Here is a 19,847-nt window from a genome sequence, read left to right on the forward strand (position 1 = left end):
TGCGCCAGGTCACAGCGAAAATCGCACAGGCCACAGCGAAATTCGCACATAGCGCGGCGCACGCAACAAAAGTAGGCGGAACACGGGCGTAACACTCGGAATGGGGAACAACTTGCCAAAACGTGGGCGTCACAGGGGAAGTACAGGGCACAAGTGCGCGAAATGCCCACACGCTCGCCTACAACACGTATTCATGGAATAGAATAGGGCAAAAAAGCGCACGCTCAAACCAGCGCACAGGCACAAACACGACCGCCACAAGAAAGCAGGCGGTAGCGTCTCTGCGGCTGTAAGAAATGTGTGCCAAAAGGTGCGCCAACAAATAGCACCTATATACTGCCATGATGAATGTCCTATACTGTGGCCCTCCAGGACAAATGACGTGCAAAGGGGTACCCACAAACACGGACACCCGCTGACAAAAAATACGTGTGCGTGTATACCGGGGTGCGCGGGAAGTCTCACACGCGATTTGGCGGGTACGTGGATTTCAGGGGTGCGCGGGAATTTCCACACGCGATTTCAGAAGGGTACGTGTATTTCAGGGGTGCGCGGGAAGTTCCACACGCGATTTCATCAGGGTACGTGTATTTCAGGGCTGCGCGGGAAGTTCCACACGCGATTGGCCCAGTGCGAGCAGGGTACGTGTATTTCAGGGGTGCGCGGGAATTTCCACACGCGATTTCAGCAAGGTATGTGTATTTCAGGGGTGCGCGGGAAGTTCCACACGCGATTGGCCCAGTGCGAGCAGGGTACGTGTATTTCAGGGGTGCGCGGGAATTTCCACACGCGATTTCAGCAAGGTATGTGTATTTCAGGGGTGCGCGGGAAGTTCCACACGCGATTTCATCAGGGTACGTGTATTTCAGGGGTGCGCGGGAAGTTCCACAAGCGATTGGCCCAGTGCGAGCAGGGTATGTGTATTTCAGGGGTGCGCGGGAATTTCCACACGCGATTTCAGCAAGGTATGTGTATTTCAGGGGTGCGCGGGAAGTTCCACACGCAATTGGCCCAGTGCGAGCAGGGTACGTGTATTTCAGGGGTGCGCAGGAATTTCCACACGCGATTTCAGCAAGGTATGTGTATTTCAGGGGTGCGCGGGAAGTTCCACACGTGATTTCATCAGGGTACGTGTATTGCAGGGGTGCGCGGGAAGTTCCACACGCGATTGGCCCAGTGCGAGCAGGGTACGTGTATTTCAGGGGTGCGCGGGAATTTCCACACGCGATTTCAGCAAGGTATGTGTATTTCAGGGGTGCGCGGGAAGTTCCACACGCGATTTCATCAGGGTACGTGTATTGCAGGGGTGCGCGGGAAGTTCCACACGCGATTGGCCCAGTGCGAGCAGGGTACGTGTATTTCAGGGGTGCACGGGAAGTTCCACACGCAATTTCAGCAAGGTATGTGTATTTCAGGGGTGCGCGTGAATTTCCACACGCGATTTCAGCAAGGTATGTGTATTTCAGGGGTACGCGGGAAGTTCCACACGCGATTGGCCCAGTGCGAGCAGGGTACGTGTATTTCAGGGGTGCGCGGGAAGTTCCACACGCGATTTCAGCAAGGTATGTGTATTTCAGGGGTGCGCGGGAAGTCCCACACGCGATTTCAGCAGGGTACGTGTATTTCAGGGGTGCGCGGGAAGTTCCACACGCGATTGGCCCAGTGCGAGCAAGGTATGTGTATTTCAGGGGTGCGCGGGAAGTTCCACACGCGATTGGCCCAGTGCGAGCAAGGTATGTGTATTTCAGGGGTGCGCGGGAAGTTCCACACGTGATTGGCCCAGTGCGAGCAAGGTATGTGTATTTCAGGGGTGCGCGGGAAGTTCCACACGCGATTTCATCAGGGTACGTGTATTGCAGGGGTGCGCGGGAAGTTCCACACGCGATTTCATCAGGGTACGTGTATTTCAGGGGTGCGCGGGAAGTTCCACATGCGATTTCAGCAAGGCATGTGTATTTCAGGGGTGTGCGGGAAGTTCCACACGCGATTTCAGCATGGTACGTGTATTTCAGGGGTGCGCGGGAAGTTATACACGCGATTGGCCCAGTGCGAGCAAGGTATGTGTATTTCAGGGGTGCGCGGGAAGTTCCACACGCGATTTCAGCAGGGTACGTGTATTGCAGGGGTGCGCGGGAAGTTCCACACGCGATTGGCCCAGTGCGAGCAGGGTACGTGTATTTCAGGGGTGCGCTGGAAGTTCCACACGCGATTTCAGCAAGTTATGTGTATTTCAGGGGTGCGCGGGAAGTTCCACACGCGATTTCAGCAGGGTACGTGTATTTCAGGGGTGCGCGGGAAGTTCCACACGCGATTGGCCCAGTGCGAGCAAGGTATGTGTATTTCAGGGGTGCGCGGGAAGTTCCACACGCGATTGGCCCAGTGCGAGCAAGGTATGTGTATTTCAGGGGTGCGCGGGAAGTTCCACACGCGATTTCATCAGGGTACGTGTGTTGCAGGGGTGCGCGGGAAGTTCCACACGCGATTGGCCCAGTGCGAGCAGGGTACGTGTATTTCAGGGGTGCGTGGGAATTTCCACACGCGATTTCAGCAAGGTATGTGTATTTCAGGGGTGCGCGGGAAGTTCCACACGCGATTTCAGCAGGGTACGTGTATTTCAGGGGTGCGCGGGAAGTTCCACACGCGATTGGCCCAGTGCGAGCAAGGTATGTGTATTTCAGGGGTGCGCGGGAAGTTCCACACGCGATTTCAGCAGGGTACGTGTATTTCAGGGGTGCGCGGGAAGTTCCACACGCGATTGGCCCAGTGCGAGCAGGGTACGTGTATTTCAGGGGTGCGCGGGAATTTCCACACACGATTTCAGCAAGGTATGTGTATTTCAGGGGTGCGCGGGAAGTTCCACACACGATTTCAGCAGGGTATGTGTATTTCAGGGGTTCTGGGGAGTACCACACGTGAATTGGCCGTGTGGGCCCTCCCAGGTGTACGCTCCACAACCTCCACGGACCCTGCAGGCAGCCCACACCACGGGGGACTACCCTGCACCCATGCTCATGTCCCGCAGGCAGCCCATCCACCATGGGCATGCCCCCCAGCCAACCCACATGTCACCTTGCACTACTGATCAACAATGCATGTCTACCACCACCCCCACCCCCCTGCCACCATGGGCATCCTCCACCAGGCCCCCACTCATGTCTCCCACCACCCCCACCCCCCTGCCACCATGGGCAGCCTCCACCAGGCCCCCACTCATGTCTCCCACCACCCCCACCCCCCAGCCACCAGGGGCAGCCTCCACCAGGCCCCCACTCATGTCTCCCACCACCCCCACCCCCCAGCAGTGCAGGGGCAGCCTCCACCAGGCCCCCACTCATGTCTCCCACCACCCCCACCCCCCAGCCACCAGGGGCAGCCCCCACCAGGCCCCCACCCATGTCTCCCACCACCCCCACCCCCCAGCAGTGCAGGGGCAGCCTCCACCAGGCCCCCACTCATGTCTCCCACCACCCCCACACCCCCTGCCACCATGGGCAGCCTCCACCAGGCCCCCACTCATGTCTCCCACCACCCCCACCCCCCTGCCACCATGGGCAGCCTCCACCAGGCCCCCACTCATGTCTCCCACCACCCCCACCTCCCAGCCACCAGGGGCAGCCTCCACCAGGCCCCCACTCATGTCTCCCACCACCCCCACCCCCCAGCAGTGCAGGGGCAGCCTCCACCAGGCCCCCACTCATGTCTCCCACCACCCTCACCCCCCAGCCACCAGGGGCAGCCCCCACCAGGCCCCCACCCATGTCTCCCACCACCCCCACCCCCCAGCAGTGCAGGGGCAGCCTCCACCAGGCCCCCACTCATGTCTCCCACCACCCCCACCCCCCTGCCACCATGGGCAGCCCCCACCAGGCCCCCACTCATGTCTCCCACCACCCCCACCCCCTGCCACCATGGGCAGCCTCCACCAGGCCCCCACTCATGTCTCCCACCACCCCCACCCCCCAGCCACCAGGGGCAGCCTCCACCAGGCCCCCACTCATGTCTCCCACCACCCCCACCCCCCAGCAGTGCAGGGGCAGCCTCCACCAGGCCCCCACTCATGTCTCCCACCACCCCCACACCCCAGCCACCAGGGGCAGCCCCCACCAGGCCCCCACCCATGTCACCCACCACCCCCACCCCCCAGCAGTGCAGGGGCAGCCTCCACCAGGCCCCCACTCATGTCTCCCACCACCCCCACCCCCCTGCCACCATGGGCAGCCTCCACCAGGCCCCCACTCATGTCTCCCACCACCCCCACCCCCCAGCAGTGCAGGGGCAGCCTCCACCAGGCCCCCACTCATGTCCCCCTGCACCCCCACCCCCCAGCAGTGCAGGGGCAGCCTCCACCAGGCCCCAACTCATGTCGACCAGCCACTGCCACCATGGGCAGCCTCCACCAGGCCCCCACTCATGTCTCCCACCACCCCCACCCCCCTGCCACCATGGGCAGCCTCCACCAGGCCCCCACTCATGTCTCCCACCACCCCCACCCCCCTGCCACCATGGGCAGCCTCCACCAGGCCCCCACTCATGTCTCCCACCACCCCCACCCCCAGCAGTGCAGGGGCATCCTCCACCAGGCCCCCACTCATGTCTCCCACCACCCCCACCCCCCAGCCACCAGGGGCAGCCCCCACCAGGCCCCCACCCATGTCTCCCACCACCCCCACCCCCCAGCAGTGCAGGGGCAGCCTCCACCAGGCCCCCACTCATGTCTCCCACCACCCCCACCCCCCTGCCACCATGGACATCCTCCACCAGGCCCCCACTCATGTCTCCCACCACCCCCACCCCCTGCCACCATGGGCAGCCTCCACCAGGCCCCCACTCATGTCTCCCACCACCCCCACCCCCCAGCCACCAGGGGCAGCCTCCACCAGGCCCCCACTCATGTCTCCCACCACCCCCACCCCCCAGCAGTGCAGGGGCATCCTCCACCAGGCCCCCACTCATGTCTCCCACCACCCCCACACCCCAGCCACCAGGGGCAGCCCCCACCAGGCCCCCACCCATGTCTCCCACCACCCCCACCCCCCAGCAGTGCAGGGGCAGCCTCCACCAGGCCCCCACTCATGTCTCCCACCACCCCCACCCCCCTGCCACCATGGGCAGCCTCCACCAAGCCCCCACTCATGTCTCCCACCACCCCCACCCCCCAGCAGTGCAGGGGCAGCCTCCACCAGGCCCCCACTCATGTCCCCCTGCACCCCCACCCCCCAGCAGTGCAGGGGCAGCCTCCACCAGGCCCCAACTCATGTCTCCCACCACCCCCACCCCCCAGCCACCAGGGGCAGCCTCCACCAGGCCCCCACTCATGTCCCCCTGCACCCCCACCCCCACCCCCCAGCATCCAGGGTCACCCTCCACCAGGCACCCACTCATGTCTCCCACCACCCCCACCCCCCAGCAGTGCAGGGGCAGCCTCCACCAGGCCCCCACTCATGTCTCACACCACCCCCACCCCCCATCATCCAGGGTCACCCTCCACCAGGCCCCCACTCATGTCCCCCTGCACCCCCACCCCCCAGCAGTGCAGGGGCACCCTCCACCAGGCCCCCACTCATGTCTCCCACCACCCCCACCCCCCAGCATCCAGGGTCACCCTCCACCAGGCCCCCACTCATGTCTCCCACCACCCCCCAGCAGTGCAGGGGCAGCCTCCACCAGGCCCCCACTCATGTCTCCCACCACCCCCACCCCCCTGCCACCATGGGCAGCCCCCACCAGGTCCTCACAATCCCCAATCATGTGCGTAATGGACAGCCTCCACAGCCAAAAAGCCCTACCAAGTAACCCATTCACCCACATGGAAATGGAAATCACATGTTACACCCCCAATGTTCATGAAGCTAATGAACCCATGTCCGTCACACACAATGGTTGCAATTGAATGGGAAAACACACAACATGACATGCATGAAACCAATGAGATGATACCACACAGTGAAGTATGGAAACAAAATTGTATTGAAAAAAATAAAGAATGCTAAAGAAAGAAAACAAACTACAATGTGAATGAGAAAAAAAAAGCTGCATGTCCGTATAAAAACACAACACTGCAAATCAGAATCCAAAAAATATTTGGCCAAAGTCAAAAGTAAAAAAATCTCCATGCAATAAAGAACTATGTAAAAAACTACCATGGGTCCATGAGCCCAACTGAACAAAGGAAACCTACTAAAAAACCTACCTAAAAATCAACTATATACAAAAAGTGGAGCAGTGTCCGTCGACTCCAAATCATAATAAGAAAGAAAGGAAACCTAAAACTAAAGAACTATATACAAAGGCGGCGGGCAAGTCCAGCGGCTCACTCCGTGGTGTCCCGGGCCAGGGCATCATCGAACTCCTGTTCGATGTCCCGGAGGCGGTCCAGTTCCATGGCCTGAGGGTCCGCAGGGACGACGCCGTGTCCTCCTCCAACCCCCTGCGGATTGCCTCGAGGCACTCGGCCCACCTCAGGGCCCTCCGCATGGAGTTCTCCGCCCTGACCATTGTGAGCCGCGCCTCTTCCGCCCGCCGCCGCTCCGCACCTATGGCGTGGCCCAACCGCTGCCACACGGAAGACACTCTCTGTCCTGGGTCCCCCTGCCCTCCGGCCGATGCCTGCCCCTCCGATGTCGAAAGCCCCAAGCCTTCATGTCTCCCACCATGTTGCTGCTGCTGCTGCTCTGCCTCTGCCCGTGCACTGCCTCCTGCTGCCTGCACATCCTCCGCCGGCTGGGGTGCAGTTGTTGATGTGGCCACCCCTGCTGGACCTCCGACTCCCGACTGTGGCAGGGATGCCTCCTCCACCAGCCTGGCCGCACCGTCAGCGGCAGCTCCACAGGGCACCCAGGTGACTGATGGGTGGGAAGATGGCACAGAGGACGACTGGCGCATAGGGGGTCCAGTTGAGGAGGGGGTCGGAGCAAGCCCCATCAGACGGAGGAATCCGGCCTGGGTGACCTGTCCCAGCAGGCTGACGTGGTCAACGAGCCATTCGAGATGACGTGCAGTCTCTCCATGAAAAGACTGCAGGTCACCTCGCATGGCCCGTTGACGCAACGCCACACCAGCCAGGACAGGCTCAACCCGGACCTGGATGGCCACGTCCGCAGTCAGAGGAAGGCCAGTTGACATCAGCTCATCCCCTGCCTGAAAACGGGTCTGGACGTAGGCATCCCTGCTGGTGCAAGATGATGCAGGGACAGGATCGGGGACAGGATTGCACACAGGCACCTCCGCGGCCGCCTGTGCTGCCTCCTGTCCCTGGTCCTGCACTGCACCACTAGCACCAGTGGGATCCCCACCTCCAGACCCCGTCTCTGGTGCTTGCACGGCCCCCTCCTCCACCAAACCCCCCACCAACCTGGATGACTCCGTGCCATCTTCCCCTGTTGGGCCCTGTGGGGTCCCAGCTGCCCCTTCTGCTGCCGAGGAGTCCAACTGCAACCTCCGCCTCTTGGACCTCCTCCCGGCAGCTGCGGCCTGGGACGCGGCACCGGACTCCTCACTCCCCGACGAGATGACAACACGGGAGGGGAGCCGGGCCTTGCGTCTCCGGCTGGCGGTCGGATCCCCGCCGCTGTGCTCCACAGCACCTTCTCCGCCCTCTTCATCAGTTGACGCTGCAGACAGGGAGAAACAAAACACAGGCATCAGGGCACTGTACAATGGAAACATACACGCATGACAGTTGCACATGAGTGGCATTGGCAAACCTCAGACATGTCATCACAATCCCCAACACACATGTCATTGCAACTCGCACACATGAGCCATACCACAGCCATATCGCAACTGCCACCACCATCCCTACACATACAACAGCATCAGCAGCCAAAGGGGAGCCAGACATCACATGCAACACAGGAAGTGCACCACACATGTACACACACCACCACACTTGCATGCATGTCTACACCTCTGCCAAGTGTCGCACTGTTCAGACGGGCATCCATGTCACATCTGCCAATCAGGCTTCCACATACCGCTGTCACATGCATCCATGTTGCATCACTGTTGCACCCTTGACAAATACACACACATGCACATGTACAAAGTGCTCATACATGCAGCCGAAAACAACATACATGCCTGAAATCACGGACATGTCTACTTACATACACATTCATCCAAACATGTGTGCACGCACAACTGCATTTGCCATGCAAGCCCACACACACAAGCACCATCCATGTCTCACACATCACAGCCCTCGCATGTGTCAGACCCACGGCCCTGTACACCCCCACCCATACTCGACCCCATACAAACAGATGTGCAACCGGCACAATACCGAATAATCACCACACGCACTGCTCACAATCAGGATGCATGTACACTCACCGCTCGACTCCAGACGGGTCTGCTTCTCTAGGACCTGGACGTGGAGCGCTGGGGATATGCGTTCCAGGACCCCCATCTGTTCTTCCGACAAGTGGCCCCGGCGCCCCTTGGCATCCGCTGCCTTCAAGAGGCGCCGGGCCTTGTTCAGGGTCCTGGACCTGAAGTCCTCCCAGCGCTTCCTGACATGTTGTAAGTCCCGGACTGCCACCCCCTCCGCGTTGATGGCAGTCACGATGTCAGTCCAGATCCGAGTCCGTCCTTCCTTGTCGGCGCAGGAACTTCCGAAGAGGGCATCATACTGCCCCAGGACTTGCTCCACCAGGACACCAACTTCGGTGGCACTGAAGCTGGTGCCCCTCTGCCTCTCTGGCCGGGGGTTGTCAGTGGTCACAGATGGTGTTTGCCCCAACATGACAACCCCAGAGGCAGGAGTGGGTGGGCAACTGGGTCCTGGGGCTGGGCTGTAGAGCGATGGAATTCCAGTCGGGAGTCTTCGGTTCCAGCAGGGGTGGTCACAGCAACAGCACCCCTGGCTGATGTGCAGGCAGCAAATGGCAGTGCATGTGGGCAGCAGGCAGTCAGGCAGCAGCAGATGGCAGGTGGGAGCGTGCTCGGGGCTCTGGGGGGCAGTAGTTCGGCCTTCTGGGCAGGAGCGTGGTCTTCCGTGTGCTTACGCGTGGCCAGCTTGGTACGGAGTGATTTGGCACGTGAAAATCCTGCACGTCAGCGTGAAAACCGAGGAAAGGCCCTTAGCGCAAGCGCGTCAGCACGCATACGCGAATCTATTGGACCAAAGGCCCTCAGCGCGTAAGCGCGTCTGTGACGTGACCCGCACGGGTGTTTCCCACACAGCACGTGATGACAGAGCACACGTGGAAAGACTGCACGTCAGAGTGTCATCACGTGTAATTGGACAGCACGTCAGAGTCTCATCGCGTGTAATTGGACAGCACATCAGAGTCTCATCGCGTGTAATTGGACAGCACGGCAGAGTCTCATCGCGTGTAATTGGACAGCACGTCAGGGTGTCATCGCGTGTAATTGGACAAAAGTGCGCGTACACGCGATTGGCCTATGTACGTGTAAATCAGGTGTGCGCGGACACTTACACACGCAAGTACGTCAGCGCACCTGTATCCCGGTGTGCGCGGGAATTTCCACACGCTATTGGACTGGGTACTGGATTTCAGGGGTGCGCGGGTCACACGCTCGCCTACAACACGCGCAACGCATTAATTTGCGCGCTAACAAAATAACAAGCTCAGACCCAGGATGAACATACCGTTCCTAGCAGCAGTGGGCGTGGCCTACCAAAGGAGGAGGAGGAGGATAGTCAGGGCCAGAATATTCACACCCAGAACCAGCCTTTTCGGGATGCCTGATGACCAGGTGCATGGGAGGTACAGGTTTCCACCACACATCATACTGGACCTGGTGAGTGAGTGGGAGGATGACCTCACATCACCCACCCTGTGCTCCCAAGCACTCAGCCCCCTGGAGAAGGTCCTCAATGTACTGCACTTCTTAGCCACTGGATCATTTCAGCGGACAAGTGCCATTGTGGGTGGTGTATCACAGGCCACCCAGTCACGCTGCCTACACCAGGTCTTGAACATCATCACTGCACGCCCATCAGTCCGCAGGCACATATACCTGCCCAGAACCCCTGCAGAAAGGCATGCTGCCGCCCTGGATTTTTACGCTGTGGCATGATTCCCCAAAGTGCTAGGTGCCATCGACTGCACCCATGTGGCTCTACGTTCCCCCAGGGCATCTGAGCACATCTATAGGAACCGCAAGCACTGGCATTCCATCAACGTGCAGGTAGTATGTAATGCCAAGGGAATCATCACCTCAGTATATGCCAACTATCCCGGGTCAACCCACGACAGCTTCATTTACCGAATGTCCACCCTAAGCCGGGACCTAGAAGCTGGGCGGCATGGCGATACATGGCTGCTTGGTGAGTATGAATGCCACTGCACATGCATGCATGTCAGATACTGAGCAAGGTCACAACCCCACCAATGATACCAATCACCACCTCCACAGGGGACAGTGCCTACCCTCTCAGCCCCCACATGATGACGCCAATTCGGAACCCCACCACGCCACCCCAGGTAAGATATAACGCAGCCCACATTACAACCCGGGGCATAGTGGAGCGCACATTCGGAGTGCTGAAGTCACGCTTTCGCTCCCTTGACCGTTCTGGCGGGCAGCTGTTGTACGCTCCCCCAGTAGTGTGCAGGATCATAGTGGCAGCATGTGTCCTGCACAACGTTGCAACACGCCGGGGCCTGGCCGTGGACATGGTGGTGCCCCCCCATCCCCAACCACATGCACAGCCGCTGCGCATGGGAGGGGAAAGGGCACGGGGGGAGGCAGCCCGTACACAGCTAGTGGCTAATTACTTCACATAGAAATCACACCCCTGTGGAGTGCACACTGCCCTGGCACATTCCATCTGACAATCAATGATGACTCAACCTGACACTGATCCTGAATGTCTGGAGAAAGAACCGTGAAAACCATATCAGCCTGAGATTGTTCACCTGGAAGTGTCACAATGTGTGCATCCCTACCCACACAGACACCACCAATGCAGTTTAGTGAAGTTACACATTCAAGCAGCTAAAATGAATACCCACTTGCAAAATGCAACAAGAGGACAGTGCCATGTCAGCCAACCCAACCCCAGCACCGCCACACGACACACCGTGCCATGTCATGCTATTTGCAGGTAAACAAAGTAATCCCCACAACATGACACTAGTGTCACAATGTACAGTGTCCCTATTAGAAACTTGCAACACCTGAAATGCTCACAGTAATGCCGGACCAACAACAAACTTGAGCACGTACTACCATTAACATGACATCACTAATGTTAAATATTAGTAGTCTCACCACCTGGAAATGCCTGCACTCCCACCACTACCAACTGTGCAGTGTTGGCGCCATGTAGAGTTGTAGGTGCACTGCTGCCAACATGGACCACATCTCCAGACTAGAGGTCCTTGTGTAGACATGAGGAAGGGACCTGCAAATTGGGAGGTAGACACAGAAGATGAGTTACACATCAATGCAACATGCAGTGTACAACACAACAGCAATATGCACTAGGAATGTATACACAGTATTGACTACAGACTGCCCACACAGCTCATGGGAGTCCAACGTCACTGTGTAATTCACTGTCACTTGGGCACACCCTTTGCAAGCCCATGGAAACGGGAAGCAGGAGGGGTGTGTGTGACTCAAACCCAAGCATCTGAACCAAATACATTACAAGCCTGCATGTGCCCAGCCACAATGCAGCGTATGCCCACAGGAACCACGGAAGCCAACAAATCGTCCCAAAAAAATTGGGAATAAAATAAATAAAAATAAAAATAAAAAAAAATAAAAAATGGCCATTGAAGGGCCCGGGGGGGTTGGGGAGGCCACCCAGGAGGTCCGAGGACAGGATGCACACCAGAACCCACCTGCGTGGATCCTGGGAAAAAAAAACACCTCCATGGGCTCATGGCCCACACGGCTACCCTATTGTGGGAGTATCACTGCTGTCGCTATTATCACCCTGTGCAGCTGCATCCGGAGGTGGTTGCACTATGGGAGGTAGCCCACGCAAGGCCCTAGTCTGCTCCTCCATGGCTGCAAGCATGCGGGTGTGGTAGGTCTGGTTCTGGAGGATGAGTGTGCGGAGGTCCCCATGCAACAACTCACAGGATGCCCGGACCTCCGCCCTCGTTGCCTGCATCTCAGCTGAGAGCGTACGGGTGAGACGCTCCAGCTGCTGTTCTGTCCTTTGGTGTGTTGAAGCCTCAAGCTCAACAAGAGTCGTCCTGAGGTGAAGGAGCTCCTGCCTCAGGGCTTCCCTGTGGCCCTGGGACTCAATGGAGATGGCCTCCTGCAGAGTCGCCAGTGCCGCCCGCCTGTCCCTGTTGGACCCCAACATGTCCTCCCTGTGTGACTGGCAGATGGAGTCGGTTGCCTGCTCTAGTCGCTCCATCACCCTTTCAGGGGGGACAATGGAAGTGGCCACCCTATCCATGGCCTGAGCCATCATCTCGGATGATGCTGCCTGTTGGGTTGCCATACCGTAAATGGATTGCTCCCATGCGGTATTGCCAGGTGGCGTACGGCCACCACGTCGGCGGGCACCACACCTGTCTGGGGCAAGGCGAACTGCGCCTTGCTGTGCCGGCACTGCCTGAGGCTGCAGGACTGCATTCCCCCTCTGATCTGCTGGCCCAGGAACAGGATCAGATGTCGCGGAGTGTGACCCTGCATCCGTAACCACCAAAGGCGTAGCTGCCAACACTGACATCCCCATTGAGGGTTCTGACCCTGGTGCAGGTGGGTGAGACAGAACAGAATCCCTCCCTGGAACACTCACCTGCGACGGCACGTAGGTCTCATCCGAATCAACACCTGAGTACAGCTCGGGGGAGGTGCAGCCAGAGACACCCCTTGAGAGCAGGACCTGCAGCACTTGTGGGTTCTCACCCACCACCACACCACGTCCCTCACTGGTGGTTGGTCGGCCCTCGGACCCCTCCTGGGTCTGCACCATCTCCACAACCCCAGCAGTATCAGGTGCGTCTTCCCCTGCAAAGACATAAAAACAAAGAAATGGAAACAGGCATTAGCACCATGGCACACAATGAGGGCTGAGAAGCAAGAGAACCAGTACTTGTTTGACACATGTCCCACATGACTAAAACCCTCCCATGCATGCACCCTCACTGCGTATGAAGGGCAGGCAAATGGCACACACTGATGACACCAAGATGGAAGATGAACACATTTTCTGCATGCTGCCTGGCAGTGGCATCACACATTGGCCTGTGATTGGCAGGTGAAACACACATGCCATCACACAGATGGCATGTACCATTGCTATTGAGTGAAGATGGAGAGGAGGGCAGTACCTATTCATTCAGTCCAGTTCCCGCATGTAATAGCTTTTCTAATTCAAACAGGTCAGATTCTTCACCTGGAGCTGCCAGTCCGAAATGGTGCAATTGCACAGGGACATGTTTGAACAAATGATATCCAGGTAACAAAGTCACTCCACTTTACCATAGCCATGTCAGACATGTGACTAGAGGACTGCGACATGCCTAGTAAAAGTGGTGGAATGCAAACAATCTGACTAAATGAACAGTGAAAAATTAAGCAACAATGTTGTGGCAAGGTGACACTTCAAGGGCAACTGGCGTGCAGTTGGGCTAGATGTCTACTGTTGGCAGAAGGGATACTGCTATGGCCAAATGCAGCTGCGCAGGATGTATTGCATGAAGCACATGGCTGACCCATACGACTCAGGCGCACACACTCTCACCTGTCACACAAACAGAAGCCCTCACACACACCATGCACATGGATGACACACACATGCATGTGCACTCACCGGACAATGCCTCGTAATCAGCCAAATCTCCCACGCCTTGGATCTGTTCCTCCGTGACGTAGGTCCCAGCGACTGACTCATGTGGAGTGAGTTCCATGTCTACTACTGGAGACCCACCTCCAGTCACTAGAGTTGCGGCATGACTTGAGGCCAGCTTACTCTTTGCCCTGCGCTTTAGGTCATTCCAGCGCTTACAGCAATCATTGGCTGTGCGCCTCACGATTCCAAGGGCACTTACGATGTCTGCAACGGTCTGCCAGTGTGCCTGGCGTTGTGCAGGTGTGGTCTTGGATCCTGCAACAATGACCATCTCGACACATACTCGACAAGTGCATTCAGTTCGTCATCCGTGAAGCTGGGCTTCCTGGATGGGCCGGACTGTGTAGCCGTGTCTGGGGCATCAGCCTGTGCCGGACGAGCACTCTTCCTCTTCCGCTTGGAAGGTGGTGGTGATCCTGAGTGTCCTGCGCCGCTCTGGACACTAGGGGCAGGAGCCCTGGTGGACTCTGTATCAGGAGTGTGGGATTGCACACTCAGCATGGGAGTTGGTGCAGGCATTGGCTCTAGTGTGATGGTGTCAGGGGGAATGTCAGCAGCATGGACTAGGATCGACACTGTCCGGGCTGGGTGTGTGAGGGCTGGGGTGGATGGAGCCGCAGCTGCCCCTGCAGCCTCTCCGCCCTGCCTACTTGGTGCAGCAGATGACCTTGCTGCCCCAGATGCACGTGGCATGGTGACATCAACGTGCACCAGCGCACGTGTCATAGGCCTGCTGACCTGGAAGTCAGCCATGGAGTCAGCCAGGTCTGGTGCCACAATGGGCTGGTCCAACAAGGGCTGAGCATGGATGGTGTCAGCCACATCAGCCTCAACGGGAGGGCGGGGGTGGGGGGATTATGGGTGCCCTTGACTGGTCCTCCACACATGGGGGGACAGGCTCACCCTGCAAGTAACGACCACGTCCCCTACCAGATCCACCACGGCCACCACTTGTGGCTCTTCCACCTTTGCCACCCTTACGGAATCCTCGCCTCCCAGCCATGGCACTGATGTTAATGTGCGTATGGGAGTGGCTGTAAAATATTGTCCTGGGCAATTGGGGGTCAAAGGGGTTGGGTACCAGACGGTAATTGTACCCTAGTGCTCTTGCAAGGCTGATTGTAACCCCTTGGGAAAGATGACGGGTCACGCTACGCACAGGAGCCCCAAAAAAGGGAGATGACGTGCACGCAACCCCTCCTAGACCACGTGTGCAGAAAGAAAAACCTGCACTACGCTGTGGCACCCAGTAACACAAGAATGAACGTATGCATGTCACACGCAGCCTAGAATGACCTCTGAAGGGGTAGGCTACACACGGGGCAAGCACAGATGTTAGATACGTGCGTGACTCACCGTCTGCCAGGTGAAAGAGCGTGAAAAAGGAGCGCGTTTGGTTGGCAACACCCCCGCCAAAAGAAGATTTGTACGCTGTCTGAGGAGACAGGACAACAGTAGAAGGGAACACTGTTTGAGAGAACAGGCCCAGGTAAACCAGTAAAAGAGAAAAAAGAGAAAAAGCTGTCAGAGGTAACAGGGAATACGAACTTGAAACGCTGTGAAGTAAATCGCGTGTGAAACGACAAGAAGTACAGAATTCACCCACTCGCTCTCCACGAAAAGCACGTACAAGGAAATGGTGTTCTACGCGTACCTTTTATACAGGCCCACATGTCCAGCGTCACTTACGCGGCGTGTACGCGCTAGGGCCATTTCCACCAATTACACGCTTTGTCACTTATGCGTGTAGGGCCATTTCCACCAATTACACGCTTTGTCACTTATGCATGTAGGGCCATTTCCAGCAATTACACGCTTTGTCACTTCTGCATGTAAGGCCATTTCCACCAATCACACGCGATGACACTCTGACGTGCAGTCTTTCCACGTGTGCTCTGTCATCACGTGCTGTGTGGGAAACACCTGTGCGGGTCACGTCACAGACGCGCTTACGCGCTGAGGGCCTTTGGTCCAATAGAATCGCGTATGCGTGCTGACGCGCTTACGCGCTAAGGGCCTTTCCTCGGTTTTCACGCTGACGTGCAAGATTTTCACGTGCCAAATCACTCCGTACCAAGCTGGCCACGCGTAAGCACACGGAAGACCACGCTCCTGCCCAGAAGGCCGAACTACTGCCCCCCAGAGCCCCGAGCACGCTCCCACCTGCCATCTGCTGCTGCCTGACTGCCTGCTGCCCACGTGCACTGCCATTTGCTGCCTGCACATCAGCCAGGGGTGCTGTTGCTGTGACCACCCCTGCTGGAACCGAAGACTCCCAACTGGAATTCCATCGCTCCACAGCCCAGCCCCAGGACCCAGTTGCCCACCCACTCCTGCCTCTGGGGTTGTCATGTCGGGGCAAACACCATCTGTGACCACTGACAACCCCCGGCCAGAGAGGCAGAGGGGCACCAGCTTCAGTGCCACCGAAGTTGGTGTCCTGGTGGAGCAAGTCCTGGGGCAGTATGATGCCCTCTTCGGAAGTTCCCGCGCCGACAAGGAAGGACAGACTCGGATCTGGACTGACATCGTGACTGCCATCAACGCGGAGGGGGTGGCAGTCCGGGACTTACAACATGTCAGGAAGCGCTGGGAGGACTTCAGGTCCAGGACCCTGAACAAGGCCCGGCGCCTCTTGAAGGCAGCGGATGCCAAGGGGCGCCGGGGCCACTTGTCGGAAGAACAGATGGGGGTCCTGGAACGCATATCCCCAGCGCTCCACGTCCAGGTCCTAGAGAAGCAGACCCGTCTGGAGTCGAGCGGTGAGTGTACATGCATCCTGATTGTGAGCAGTGCGTGTGGTGATTATTCTGCATTGTGCCGGTTGCACATCTGTTTGTATGGGGTCGAGTATGGGTGGGGGTGTACAGGGCCGTGGGGCTGATACATGCGAGGGCTGTAATGTGTGAGACATGGATGGTGCTTGTGTGTGTGGGCTTGCATGGCAAATGCAGTTGTGCGTGCACACATGTTTGGATGAATGTGTATTTAAGTAGACATGTCCGTGATGTCAGGCATGTCTGTTGTTTTCGGCTGCATGTATGAGCACTGTGTACATGTGCATGTGTGTGTATTTGACAAGGGTGCAACAGTGATGCAACATGGATGCATGTGACAGCGGTATGTGGAAGCCTGATTGGCAGATGTGACATGGATGCCCGTCTGAACAGTGCGACACTTGGCAGAGGTGTAGACATGCATGCAAGTGTGGTGGTGTGTGTACATGTGTGGTGCACTTCCTGTGTTGCATGTGATGTCTGGCTCCCCTTTGGCTGCTCATGCTGTTGTATGTGTATGGATGGTGGTGGCAGTTGCGATATGGCTGTGGTATGGCTCATGTGTGCGAGTTGCAATGACATGTGTGTTGGGGATTGTGATGACATGTCTGAGGTTTGCCAATGCCACTCATGTGCAACTGTCATGCGTGTATGTGTCCATTGTACAGTGCCCTGATGCCTGTGTTTTGTTTCTCCCTGTCTGCAGCGTCAACTGATGAAGAGGGCGGAGAAGGTGCTGTGGAGCACAGCGGCGGGGATCCGACCGCCAGCCGGAGACGCAAGGCCCGGCTCCCCTCCCGTGTTGTCATCTCGTCGGGGAGTGAGGAGTCCGGTGCCGCGTCCCAGGCCGCAGCTGCCGGGGGGAGGTCCAAGAGGCGGAGGTTGCAGTTGGACTCCTCGGCAGCAGAAGGGGCAGCTGGGACCCCACAGGGCCTGTTAGGCAGAAACCTGTGCAGTTCCCTCTGGGACCACTGCAAAAGATTTAAGACTACAGGTGTTGGCAGTAAACCCACTTGGTAGCAGTCTGCACCACACAGATTCACTGTGGTAGCTGTGGCTGAGCAGTCAGACTTCCCTCAAGAAGAGTTAGACAGTATACAGAGGATACACAATAGGTACAGAGGCCCAGTAGTACAAGCAAACACTGACCAGAGCTAGGTGTAAAAGTATAAACTTATTTATTAAAGACACACTCATAAATTACACTAGCACAGAAAAAGGTAAGGAAGTCAAAACACAGTTACTATTACTCATATGTACATCCCTAATCATTTGTTGGACAATTCTAAGTTAACACCACTTATTTCCAACCAGAGGTGAGCGCTTAACGTTAGATGGTACTCCAACAAGTTAAAAAAAGGGAGGGAAAAGGCAGAAATAAGAGAGCAGTAAGGTAAAACACTTTTCACATAAGGTTAGAAAAGGCAGTTAATTGTGGAACAAGGAAAATTAGTTTGGGGCCCACTTTAGAGGGAGCCAGGCGAAAACATGCCCAAGATCACACAATGTCACAAGTCTTTGCAGGTGAGTAGAAAAGGTTTTACTACGTTTCCGAAAAGTTTAGTTAGGGTGTCCCAGGCCTACCCAGGTTCGAGAGCCGAGGACTAAATCTACCCCGTACAATCGGTGGCAAGGGAGGCCGGGCGGAACACAGTACCTTTAAAAGTGGAAAGGATCCTCCAGCGGTGGTAGTCGTTGCTGGTAGTGGGTGCAAGTTGCGGCGTCGTCCAGAGGAAGAGGTGATCTCGACGTGGAGGACAGCTGAAGGTCGTTGCACTACCAGGGATGAGGCCAGCCGTGGAGTTTTCCGCACACAAAGGGTTTTACCCCTCTTTCGCGGTTGAGGTAAAAAGTGGTATCCCGGTTGCCGGGGTGCTTGGCACAGGCAAGGCGGCCACGAGATGCTTCGGGACGGCGAAAAGAAGGCAGCAACTGGTTGTCCCCACCAGTTAAGGGAAGAAGACTCTCCGGCGGGAGATCTCCTCTGTCGTCGGGAAAGTGGTGAGACGGTTCTGCAGGGCTCCACCGGTGGTGTCGTCTTGGCAGGTCGGCTCGGCTTCTCCCTCTTCGGCTTCTTAGGTCCTGTGGCGACTTCTGAAGAACCAGTCCCAAAAACCCTGCTTTTATGCAGCAAACCCCCATTCATGCAGCCTAGCTGTCACTCAAACATGCTAAGTGGTGAGCGGGGTGGCTCACCACTTGGGCCAATCACACTAGAGTGCGACATGAGTTGGCAAGGCAACTCAGTCCAGGGTGCCGAAACCCCCTCCCACACCCCCTGTGGTACCCAGACAGAATGGCACCACTTTGGAGGGCTTCTGTGCAGAAGCCCGCCAAAAGTGGAACAAAGGCTCGACTCGGGTTCAGGGTTACTGAAGTGAACCTAGACGCCATTTTGGCGGCGAGTTCTGGCAAGAATCCCAACCGGTGAATTTATATTAAATAAATAAACCGGCGGTATCTTAACATTGCACCAAAAAGTGGTGCATTAAAAACAATGGGAAATCCCATTGGGAAATATTCCGGTGGAATATTTCCGTGGTATCCACTGCCACCAGCCAGAACTCGGCGAGGGGGGACGGGACAGTACCCCCTCGACAACAGACCCAGGGGCAATCTAATTGCCCCTACCAGTACTTCCACAGTAAGATGGTTTGTACTGGTTAAGTTCCTAAGTTAAGACTAGTAAAGTCAATGGTAACTTTACTGACCCAGGGAGACAGTAGTCAGTCCCAGGGTGTGGAGTCTATGATTGGGGGTCTCTAAGACACCCCTGTGTTACTGCACTGAGGGTGCTGTGTAACACACGTTCCAAAAACCAATGATGGCCTATGGGGAAAATTACCCCCTAGCCCATAAGCACACAGCAAGTCACAGAAAACACTCTCAAGTCATGTCCAGGAGTGAGGGTAAAAGAGTCTCACTCCTGGCAGGAGAAAAAATAAACCCCAAAAATCCAGCAAAGCTGCTGGGGGACTCACTAGGTTAGGAAATTCAGCCTAAACAGAGAATTCTCCCTAACACTCCCCCCCCCCCAGACTAAGGGACAGGAGGATTTAATCCACTCCTGGATGAACCTCATACCTCTAGTCGATGACATACATCCTAGAGAGTCCATCAGCATTTTGATGGTGACACCCTGACCTGTGCTCAATGGTGAAATCAAACCCTTGGAGGCAGATTGACCATCTCAATAGTTTTGGATTTTCCCCTTTCATTTGCATTAACCATCTCAAGGGTTGGTGGTCAGTCTGAATGACAAAAGTAGATCCATACAAGTA

The sequence above is a fragment of the Ambystoma mexicanum genome, chromosome 6q (assembly GCF_040938575.1).
Source record: "Ambystoma mexicanum isolate Mex_15411 chromosome 6q, UKY_AmexF1_1, whole genome shotgun sequence".
In the NCBI taxonomy this organism is placed as follows: Eukaryota; Metazoa; Chordata; class Amphibia; order Caudata; family Ambystomatidae; genus Ambystoma; species Ambystoma mexicanum.